Source organism: Macrotis lagotis, chromosome 3 (assembly GCF_037893015.1).
Source record: "Macrotis lagotis isolate mMagLag1 chromosome 3, bilby.v1.9.chrom.fasta, whole genome shotgun sequence".
NCBI lineage: Eukaryota > Metazoa > Chordata > Mammalia > Peramelemorphia > Peramelidae > Macrotis > Macrotis lagotis.
This window is the reverse complement of record NC_133660.1, coordinates 242,620,478-242,633,200: the sequence shown is the minus strand read 5'-3', so window position 1 is coordinate 242,633,200 and position 12,723 is coordinate 242,620,478.

The following is a 12,723-nucleotide window of genomic DNA, read 5'->3' as shown; positions in this document are numbered from 1 at the left end:
TATTCCTGGAAGTTTTTCTTTTGGGATCCCTTTCAGGAGGTGACCGGTAAATTCTCTCAATTTCTATTTTACCCGCTGCTTCTAGGATCTCTGGGCAATTTTGCTGTATTATTATGTCTTGAAAAATGAAATCTATGCTCTTCTCCTGATCATGGCTTTCAGATAGCCCAATAATTTTTAAATTATTTCTTCTGGATCTGTTTTTGAGATTGGTTGTTTTTCCAATGAGATATTTCACTTTCTTCTAATTTTTGGCTTTTTTTGGAAGAGTTTTATTTCTTCCTGATTTCTTGCAAAGTCTTCAGCTTCCTTTAGTTCCATTATGCATTTGAAGGAGTTGCTTTCTTCAGAGAGCTTTTTTATCTCCTCTTCCAGCTGGCCAATTCTGCCTTTTAAGGCATTTTTCTCTTCATTTGCCTTTTGCTTTGCTTTTTTCATTAGGCCGAAACTACTTTTTAGCATATTATTTTATTCAGTATTTTTTTGTATATCTTTCACCAAGCTATTGATTTGGTTTTCATGATTTTTCTGCATCTCTCCTGATTTTCCTCCATCTCCCTTAATTGCCTTTCAAAGTCTTTTTTGAGCTCATCCATAGTCTGAGCCCATTTTCTATTTCTCTTGGAGGTTTTGGATACAGATGCTTCAATTTTGTCATCATCTGAGTATGTGTTTTGATCTTCTATGGGACTAAAGTAATTCTCTATTGTCAGATTCTTCTTTTTCTGTTGTTTATTCATTTCCTCAGCCCAAGACTAATTTACAGCACTTCTAAGGCTTTGGGTTTTTTTTTTTGGATACCCCACTGAGACCTTTATTCATCCAAGGTCTTATGTTCTCTAGCCTGTGCTTTGATATGTAGATGCCCCCCACCCCCACCCCGGTACTTCCCTCTGCCCTGGAGCTATAACGATGGATCCAGCTTGGCTACTTAGAAGCCCAAACTGCAACTTGGATCTGAGTGTAGTCTAGCAGCAGAGTCTTATACTGAGGGAGAGCAGAGAACTCTCTTCAGACTTCCCTTACCGTCTCTGGGGGTACAGGCTGTTTTCTCCAGATTCTTACTGAAGATTCTGTAGCCAGTGCTCCTCACTCCACACTCATTCTGGAGTAACAGAGTTCTCTCACCACCCCTTCAAGCTGTTGCTGGTGATCTCTGGGCTGTGCTGAGCTGGCTGTGCTGTGGGCTTTTTTCCAACCCCCGTCCTGGTGAAACACACCTTTCCTGTGGAACTTCTAAGTTGTCTTGGACTGGGAAAATGTATCACTCAGTCTTTCTGTGGGTTCTGTTCCTCTAAATTTTGTCTAGAGTCATAATTTATTGATTTTTGGAGTTTGAGGGGAAAGGAGCTCCTAGTAAATGCTGCCTTCACACTGCCATCTTGGCTCCATCCCCTGTAATTATTTCTTTCAAAGATATTAAATATTAGAGAGAAAGTCTCTATCTGGAGATTCTCATAATCAGACTAATTTGGTAATGCTCCAACTTGTATTGTCCATGGAACTTAGGCCTCTCCTTCCCCACTCCTCCTACATATTAACTAGCATTTATATTGTTATTGTTGGTGCTGTCCAGTCATATCTGACTCTTCATGACCCTGTGAACTGTAACATGCCAATGTTGACCATGAGATTTTCTTGGCAAAGATACTGGAGAGATTTGCCATTTCCTTCTCCAGTGAATTAAAGCAAATAAAGGTTAAGATCTCCAATTTAGGAAAAGATACTGTAATGAGAACTGCAGTGGTGATCACAACCCTGTCCTGCCTGCATATTTTCTGTGGTGCACAAGTTTCACCAAAATAAAATGATGAGGGTATTGGTGGGAGAGGAGATGGAATTGTCACTCAGCACTACCTACAAAGGGCAGAGTTGTTTATAAGTATAAGATGATAGGTGATTATTGTGTGGATATCCCGGTAGGGGTTAGGTTCTAAATAATACCTTGAAAGACCTACATCAGGTTCAAAATCAGGGAGTTTGTGATCTTGTACAGCAGTGAAAGGAGGTAAAAGATAATGGATGAAAGGTAAGTATTGTTGAATTGAATCTATGTCCAATGGTTGGTTATCTATTAAGGTAGGAGAGATTGTAATTTGTGATTCATCTTCTCAATATTTGACTGATACCAGACTCCTTGGGGTCATGCTACAGTTTTCACTTGGGTTCACTAGAAAATCAGTGGAAAGATTATAAGTGCTTAAGAGAGAAGACTTAATAAATTAGAGCCAAGTCCTAGAGAAGGCAAGAGGGAGTCAATGGTACACTCTCAAGTCATGATGTGTCCCCTCTCCATTCCCTACCCCTGCAACATATTGCTTGATCTCCCTTTGGAGAGTTTATGGGAATTGTTAAGACTAAGGACTCTGAATTATATTTGATAGGCAAAAAGGAATCCCTGACTAGAAGAAGAATATGATAAAATCTATATATGACAGCACTTTGGACTCACTCTTCCAGAGTGAGACTGGCTACATCTTCCCTTCAGTATTAATAAGATGGGGGCAGCTAGGTGCCAGTGGATTAAGGCAGAGGTTAAGTGATTTGCCTAGCATTACACAGCTAGTGTTAAGTGCAGATTTGAACTCCAGACATAGTATTCTATCCCACCGCTCCACCTAGCTGCCTCCTGGTACATATTAGATGCTCTAAAATATTTATTACCTTATATATTTAATAACATATTAATGGAAAAAGAAATAAAATTACCTGGGTCTAGTCTGATCTTGTTGAGACCAAACTTGATCTTTCTGATCCCTGACTTCTTTTCAAATTCCCATTCAATGACACCATATACCACTTTAGCAGGAATTAAAGACAAGGTCACTGGGTGAAACTCTGTAGCCTCTTTTTTTTTAAAAGTAGGATAGTTGCTCTTTGGTATCATTCTTATTCTTGATCACTTTTTAAAGATCTTTGATCATGATTCTACAATCACTTCAAATTAGATTTATAGAAGAAGTACAGAGCTAGAGACAATGGATCAAAATCACATGGAAGCAGAAACCAATTGAGAAGACAAGGAAATTTAGAGAGAAACATTAAAGTCAGTCACTGTTTTAGAACTGAAGCAATGAAAGTCGGACAAAGGTTGAGGTCATCCAGATTATCCAGGATGGGAGCAAATCACCATGTAGATTTTCTTTCTTAGATCATTGAGATTTGCTTAACAACTGTTCCTTAGTCTTGATTTTTAGCAGAAAATTCAATATTAGTGAGAAAAGTGTTGAACTTGGATTAAGAGACCTGAGTTCAGTTCTGGTCTCTGTTGTCTATAATCTTAAGCAAATCCTGTAATCTTTTTGAACCTCAATTTTCCCATTTGTAAAATGGAAGGATTGCCCTAGTGGAATGCAGCATTATACAGTTAGGTAAGTGCTGAACTTGGGGTAAAGGTATCTGATTTAGAATCCCACTTCTGCAAAGATCAAGGACTATTACCTTTAATTTAGGGAAAAAAACCTGACATCTTATGGTCTGATCTTGCTATCTCTTATACTTTATGTTTCTTCCTTAAGTATATGATTTCTCTCTCATCACATTCAATTTGGATCAACATATACCATGGAAACAATGTAAAGACTAGTAAATTGCCTTGGGGGTGGGTGGGAGGGAAGTAAGATTAGGGGGAAAAACTGTAAAACTCAAAGTAAATAAAATCTCTATAATAATTAAAAAAAAAAGAAACCAGGAGGGATTCAGAGAAGCCTGGAAGGATTTGCATGATGAGCAGGACCAGAAGAACTTTCTACACCATAATGGACTTACCCATTCCATCAGTGCAACAATCAGGGACAATTTTGGGATATCTGCAATGGAGAGTGCCATCTGTATCCAGAAAAAGAACTGTGGAGTTTGAACAAAGACCATAGACTATTACCTTCAATTCAGAAAAAAAACCCCAGTTATCTTATTATGTAATTTTGCTAAAATCTTATTCTTTATTTTTCTTCCTTAAGGATATGATTTCTCTCTCATATTCAACTTAGATCAATGTATACCATGGAAAGAATATAAAGACTAACAGACTGCCCTCTGTGGGGGGGTGGGGGGAATAAGAATAGGGGAAAAATGTAAAATTCAAACTAAATAAAATCTTTCTAAAGAATCCCAGTTCTGATACAATCTATGTCACTTTGGGAAAATTACTTAATCTCTCTTAAATCCAAGTTTCCTCATCTGTAAAATGAGAGGGTTAGATGAGGTGTCCTTTCAATTTGAGATTTATGATTCTGTTATCTTTTAAATAGATATTTTTAACCTTTTTTTGAGTCACATATACTTTTAATATTCTGGTGAAATCTATGAATCTATTCTCTGTATGTTGTATTTAAACAGATAAAACACTTAAGATTATGAAGGAAACCAATCATATTGAAATAAAAATGTAATTTTTCTCCTATCCAGATTTTAGATTTCCTTGAAGGTCCTTAGAACCTAGATTTTAAATCCTTATTTTATATTTTTTCTATGATTGGAGGGTTAACAAAGCAGACATGGTTTTTAGTGATGTGGAAGAATTGGAACTTTAATCACATGACAAGGGGATATGTCAAAAGGGCCTGAAGCAGGGACTGTACTGATACCATGTGGCTACTAAGAAATGGTATTGGTCACATCTCTTCCTAAAAGAGTAAAGTAATGGGGGATGGGGGAAAGTGCAATAGAATTATGATCAAATGATCTGGCTTTGAATTCTGAATCTGTTGCATCCTATGTATTTTTGTTGTTTGTTCAGTCATTTCAGTTGTGTATGACTCTTCATGATCCCATCTGGGTTTTGGCAAAGCTACTGGAGTGTTTTGCCATTTCCTTCTTTAGCTCATTTTTCACAGATGAAGAAACTGAGGCAAATAGGATTAAATGACTTGCCCAGGTCACACAACTAGTAAGTATCTGAGATTATATCTGAACTCAGATTTTCCTGTCTCCAGACCTAGCATTCTATCCACTGTATCACCTAGCTTTTTATGCAGTTTGGGGCAAATCATTTTCCCTCTCTGAGTCTCAGTTTCTGCTTTAGTAAAATGAAATGTGTAGAACAAATTATCTCCAAAGATCCCTTCTAAATCTGACATTCTGTGAACCTATGATCCTCTAATCTGCAACAAACCTCTCCCACATCCCAATTTTACTTGGGGCTGGTTCTATGTGCACACACATTTTTTTCTGGTCACTTGATTTTTGTTGCCAAGCACCACATTATGTGTAAGCTTATTTTATTTATATTATGCTTGTTTGGACAATACCCCTGACTGTTGCATGAATAATAAAAAAATTCAAGGATGCTGGAAGGCTGCCCCAAGGAAAAGGGGCACTCTATGACACAGCTAAACTGACCTCTCTCTTCCTTACATATAATGCTTCATCTTCTGTGTCCATGCCTTTGCACTAATTGCCCCACCATGACTGGAATGTATTCTCCTCATATCTGCCTCAGGGTCTCTTCTTTCCTTTTAGCATCCAGTTCAGGCATAAAAACCATTTTTTTTTTTTTTTTGGCAAGGCAATGGGGTTAAGTGACTTGCCCAAAGTCATATAGCTAGGTAATTATTAAGTGTCTGAGACCAGATTTGAACTCAGGTGCTCCTGACTCCAGAGCCAGTGTTCTATCCACTGTACCATCTAGCTGCCTCCATCAAGCATAAACTTATTCATAAACTTATTCCCTCCCAATCTTCTATTTAATTTCCTTGTATATGGCCCTTAGTCTCTTTCTCTTCATGCTCTCTAATTTTTATATGTACTGTATGTGTTTTTATATATTGCTCCCTCTGTTGAAATGGAAGATCCTTAAGAATGAATAGTGCTTACAGTTTTTGCACTTGTATCCTCAGTTCCTGACAGAGGGATTTCACACAGTAGGTATTTAATAAATATTTACTGATTGATGGTAAGCAACTTTGGGCTCTTTTTCAAATTATAAATGACTAGAATGCATAGTTTTTAGTGATATCTAAATACATCATGAGCTCTATTTATTTCAATTTAAAAATAATGATATGAATAATGATAACAACAAGCAGCTGCTAGTCTTCTTCCTTGATGTTTATTTTCTATTGCCCTTCCCAACTTTACATGGCTTGCATTAATTAAAAAGAATAGAATGTGCCCAGGTTTTTTTTTTTAATAAAGTTACCATTTTTTTTCCTAGAAGCTGCTATTGCCAACAGTGCTATCCTCCATAAAGATGACTACCACTGAAAAACTTTTGGTAGAGGCAGGGATATGCTTTTTTCAATGTGGTTCCTACTTAGCAACTGTAGCAGTGGCAGACTACAAATCTAGACTACTCTAGATAACAGTGCCTGGATTTCCTCTGCCTGGAATCTTTACTCATATTAGTATAGAAGCTTTCATGACTTAAGCAACATCATTTCTATATGCTATAAATAATAAAAATGTCCATTATGTTTTTTTCACTTCTCAGAACAAAACAGAATGACTAGTAACTAAATACTTTTAAAAACAATCAATTCTCCTTATGTTTGAGAGGAAATAGGCAGAAAAATCTATTTATCCAGTTTTTAATGACTGCATTGAAGATCACCTCAAGAATGGGGAAAAATTGGTGCCTGTTGTGCCTTATTGCGAAGAAAAGAGTCAGGAGAATTAGGTCCTAATCTTAGAACTCAACAGAGGGCAGCTAGGTTGTGCAGTGGTTAGAGCACCTGCCCTGGATTCAGGAGGACTTGAGTTCAAATCTGGTCTCAGACATTTAATAATTACCTAGCTATATGACCTTGGGCAAATCACTTAACCCCATTCATTGCCTTACCAAAAAAAAAAAAAAAACTCAACAGAACACTGGTCACAAACCAATAGCCCTCTGAAATTGTGACCATAGCGAGGGCAGCCACACCCCCAATCCACTCTGCCAGTGCTGTCCCCAATTTCCCACTGGGGCATAGCCTCCCTAGTGAAGTCACTAAAGTATAACAGGGAAGGGTGGAAACACAGACTTTCACCCATCCTCACTCATGTTAACCTTTATTTCAAAGGCTTTTGTGAACCTAACTTCACTATTGTTTTAGAAGGCTGGTTCTAATCAATTGCATGTGCTTTTATTAGTGTCATGAATGACAATGACCATATTTAACAATTAAGAATTGCAGCTGGGGCAGCTAGGTGGGGCAGTGGATAGAGCACCGGCCCTGGAGTCAGGAGTACCTGAGTTCAAATACGGCCTCAGACACTTAATAATTGCCTAGCTGTGTGGCCTTGGGCAAGCCACTTAACCCCATTGCCTTGCAAAAACTAAAAAAAAAAAAAAGAAAAAGAATTACAGCTGGTTGAGTGAGTGAGTGAGTGTGTGTGTGTGTGTGTGTGTGTGTGTGTGTGTGTGTGTGTGTGTAGTTTCTGCCCCTATTCCCCACATGTGATAGTAGGAGGTTTCCTCTTCATGTTATTTCACCTTCTAAATATCCTGTTAAATCCAGGCATAGAAAGGGCATTGTCTAGACAACATCCTCTTGGCAACTATTAGACAGATTATTTGTTATTTACTTGCAGAAATGATCAACTTGTTCTCACAACTAGGTTAATTTTCTGGTCCCTCGAAGCTGAATTCAGCATCTCAAATTGTAAATCTAAGATTGTTAAATGAAAAACTTCAGTCTTTAGAAGATTATATAGTATGTTGATGATTAAACAAAAGAGAAAATTTTTTTTCGTTCTCTGTTCTATGTAGATTTTCATTAGAAAGTAAACAGAGTAGGTCATAGTGTTTTTGGATGAATCATTCAAGCAAATGAAAAGCACATAACTTTCAGGGTTGCCAGGGAAATTAGTTCTAATATAACAAGGGATCAACATATCCTCGCCTTGTTATGATATTCTATATTATGCTTTTCAATTCTTCTCACACCTAAGAAGACTATGTCACAGTCTTATAAATAGGAATATTATCAGAGCTATTTCCCTCTGATATGTCTTTTCCTTGACATACTTTGAGAATTAAAAAGAAAAGAAATTTTCCTTCTCAACAATCCTCTCTCTTTCCAATCCCTCAGTTTTTGTTTTCTTCTTCTCCTCCTCCTTCATTTTTGTGAGGCAATGGGGTTAAGTGACTTGCCCAATGCCACACAGCTAGAAAACAACAAGCATCTGTTGTCAAATTTGAACTCAGGCCCTCTTGACTCCAGAACTGGTGCTCTATCCACTGTGCCACCTAATGTCTTATTTTGTGGGGTTTTTTTGGGAAAAAAATTTGTTTTGGTTTGAAGCTTTAATTTTGTACTATAGGTTACTCTGATGAGGAATTTCTTCTACTACTTCAGCCTGGTATCTTCTCCAAAATTTGTAGTTTTGGAGTTGCTTGAGATACTGAGAGATTATGTGTATGTGACTTCCCCAAAGTTACACAGTCAGTATATGTCAGAGACAGACATTGAATCTTGGTCTTCAGAATTAAAATGATACATCTAGTCATTGGAAACACTACTTCTCTAAGAGAACAGTGATTTATTTATCCATCTATCCATCCATCCATCCATCCATCCATCCATCCATCCATCCATCCATCCATCCTTCCAAGCATCCATCCCTCCAAACATCCATCCACCCATCTATCTATCTATCTATCTATCTATCTATCTATCTATCTGTTTATCTGTCCATCTGTCCATCCGTCCATCCATCCATCCATCCATCCATCCATCCATCCTTCCAAACATCCATCCCTCCAAACATCCACCCATCTATCTATCTATCTATCTATCTATCTATCTATCTATCTATCTATCTATCTATCTATCTATCTATCTATCTATCTATCTATCTATCTATCCATCTGTTCATCTGTCCATCTGTCTATCTATCTATCTATCTATCTATCTATCTATCTATCTATCTATCTATCCATCTGTTCATCTGTCCATCTGTCCATCCATCCATCCATCCATCCATCCATCCATCCATCCATCCATCCTTCCAAACATCCATCCTTCCAAACATACATTTATCTCTCTCTCTCTCTCTCTCTCTATCTATCTATCTATCTATCTATCTATCTGTCCATCTGTTCATCTGTCCATCTGTCCATCTGTCCATCCATCCATCTATCTATCTATCTATCTATCTATCTATCTATCTATCTATCTATCTATTTATCTATCTATCTTTCCAAGGTAGACATATAGTGAAAAGACTGAGGATGCCATAAAGGAGACTATCCTGGGGAAGGTGAAGACAAAGAGAAAGTGTCTTCCTTGGTCTTTTTTCTTATCCTCTTTCTTCTTTTTCCCTGTCTTCTATCTGCCTCCTTTGGACTGAGAGTGCAGAGGGGGCAGTTCCTCAATTCTAGAAGCATCAGAGATGATATGGAAACTGCTCACTGCATATGACTCATCCTTCTTTTCTAGGACCAAAGATATTCAAACTTCAAATTAGATATGTGAAAAAAATGAAAGGCTGAATTTAAATGCCATTTTCCAGTCCTCTGAAAGTCATTCCCTCTCCTTTTTACACACAATTTCTTGAAGCCTCACTTCCTTGCTTAAGTCAGCCTTTTGTTCTAAATGGCACCTTTTAAGAGCATGATAAATTGTTGAAGAAAGGAAATGTTTAAAGGGCTAGATTGTAATTAGTTTTGTATGTTTTCCTTATAAATGTAGATACTACATTTTTAGTATATGGAGGTAAACATCTTAAAAGATTAATGAAGGTTGAATGTAAAAGGTAGTGAGAGATTCCCTTGCAAGTTACCTCCAAAATAGAAAAGCATATTTTAGAGGGAAATTATCACAGAAAAATCAGAAGGGGAAACTACAGATGTTGCCTCTGAAATTGTAGTTGAAAGAACTTCAATTTATTTTTATTCAATTTATTTTTAACTTTTTAGGTCTATTTTGCTCTATAAACTGAATTGTCATTAAAATCCAGGTATTTTAACATTTTAATGCTTCCAAATGCCCTTGCCCAATGTAAAAATTCATAAATAATGTTTTTTTCCCTTGTGAGAAAAGAAATGCAAAACAAGATTGTATGGCTGGGGCTAGATCATTTGGAGAATTAACTTCAACATTTTTTACTCACTGTTGGATGAAGAAAGTAGAATTGAAAAAGCTCATTTGGAGACATGGGTTCAATTCAATTCAGTATTAAGTAATCCACATAGTTCAGATTCTGTTCTAGGTATTGGCAAAACAAATTAAAACTCTCTCTCTCTCTCTCTCTCTCTCTCTCTCTCTCTCTCTCTCTCTCTCTCTCTGTCCATCTCTTTGACTCTGTTTCTCTCCCCCTCTCTGTCTGTCTCTGTTTCTGTCTCTGACTCTGAGGGAACTAGAAACCATGTTGCATAAGGATTTGTTCAAGAAAATAGAGATGTTTAAAAAAAACTTGGCATAAAGAGTAGGTGGATGAGTGGGGGTGCATAAGAACTTTCCCCAAGTATTTGAAAGGTTCTTTATGGAAGAAATTTGTTCCACTTGTCCCCTTAGGACAAGACTAGGACAACTGGGTAGATCAATAAGAGGATGCATGGGATAATGGAAAGAATATGAAATATAGAGTAAAAGCATGACTGTGCTGTTTACTACTTGTGTGACCTTGGGCAAGTCACAGTTTCCTTAACTGTATGATGGGTGAACTGTATTATCTCATGTATAAAGTCTCTTCCAATGCTAGATCTTGGTTCCTATCAGAAGTCAGTATCAATATTCAACTCCATACAAGTAGTTTACAAGTTTATAAAGAGCATCTCAAAAGTTTAAGTGCAGGGGCGGCTAGGTGGCACAGTGGATAAACCACCGGCCTTGGAGTCAGGAGTACCTGGGTTCAAATCTGGTCTCAGACACTTAATAATTACCTAGCTGTGTGGCCTTGGGCAAGCCACTTAACCCCATTTGCCTTACAAAAAAAAAACCTAAAAAAAAGTTTAAGGTTTAAGTGCAGTTTAAAATTATTAGAGCTGAAAAGTTCCCTAAGTCTTTGGGGACACTCTTGATAAGGATCAATTCAAGCTTTCCTAAAGAGGAATGAGTATTCTTGGGAATAATAAAATCCTTTGGAAGTCTTCAATCAGAGTTAGAAGGCCGAGAAAGAGAGAGAGAGAGAGAGAGAGAGAGAGAGAGAGAGAGAGAGAGAGAGAGAGAGAGAGAGAGAGAGAGAGAGAGAATGAGAGCTTCTGGTATAACTTGGATTTGATGACATCTCTGAGAGAGATGTTATGATTGAGAGACTTCATGGAAGACAAAGTGAGAAGGGGAGCAGATACAGTTCATGGATGAACCTAGCTATATAATATAGCCTGGATGAAGTGGTCTTGGTTCTATCTCATTTACATATGTATGCTCTTGCTAATTTCTATTCCCTTTGAGAATGGCAATCACAGAAAGGAATGATAGTGTCTGGGCTCTCAAGATGTTATGTCTATTTGTTGCTGTCTGTCTCCCACACATTACGTCCATTTGATAAACAAATAACCTCGTTGTAGTAGAACTTATATCCTTTATGGCATTCTCTGAACATAGTCCCTTTCTATTAGGGAAGCACTCTCCAAATTCTCTCAATCTCATAGCCCAATTTTTTGAGTCTGTACCCCAAAGATATATATATATATATATATATATATATATTTGCTTATTTATCAATTATACAATGTAATTTTATACTATATATGTTAATAATTATGTACAATGTAAAACTTAATATAAAAATAACAATTAAGAGAGTGAGATAAAAATAAAATTTGAAAATAACATTTTATTTATTAATGTCATAAATACATTTTTACTTTTACTAACTGCTATTTATGATATTTTTAGTGAGAACATTGTGAATGAATATGCTTCATTTATTATTTTTTAAAAACCTTGGTATAACACTCTGATTCAGTATGTCATGTGATTCATTCTAGATCTAAGTTCAATTTAAGGCCTGTTATTAAAACAGATAATTCAAAGAGATGCATAGATTAAATGGAAGACATACATCATGGACTTTACTTACTAAGTTATCATACTCATTTTTCAGTCCCACCCATCAGTTATACAAAGGGTATTTTTTAAAAAATCAACTAGTAAATTTCTGTTTTCTCTGATTCAATCTGTCATTCTTGCTCCATTAAAGAGAAGGTGTGATATTTTTATATTTTTAACAAACTGGTGGTTCAAAATGCATTGAAACTCTTCAGTTGGAAAAATTTTTAAACAGGTTAGAAAATCCTGTTTCCAGGTTTTAAAACTATGCAGATATGAATTTTTTCAGGTAATATACCTTTTTTTGTTTTCATCAGCCCAGAAAGGGGTATCCTCTTCCAGGAGAAGAGAGGATAGTCCACAATGCTAAGTGCTGTAGAAAGTTCAAGAAGAATGAAAATTGAGAAATGGCCCTTGAATTTGCTCATCAAAATATCTTTGATATCTTTATACATTTTATTTTTTGTTTTTTTGTAAGGCAGTGGGGTTAAATGACTTGCCTAAGGTCATACAGCTGGGTAATTATTAAGTGTCTGAAGTCAGTTTTGAACTCAGTCCCCTGATTCAAGGACCCATACTCTATCCACTGTGCCAGTTTCAGTCAGGTAAAGGAAGAAGTTGAGACCCTGGGACACCCAAGAAATGGCAGTGCCCTTGATGTAAATAGAGAAGTTTGAAAGATAGGTGAATTTGTATAGAAAGATAATATAATCATATATGCTGTACAAATCAAAATACATCCAGGGCTACTAATCCTTTACCATTCATACTTTCCTACAGTGTAATTAAAAAGTTCAAGAGACAT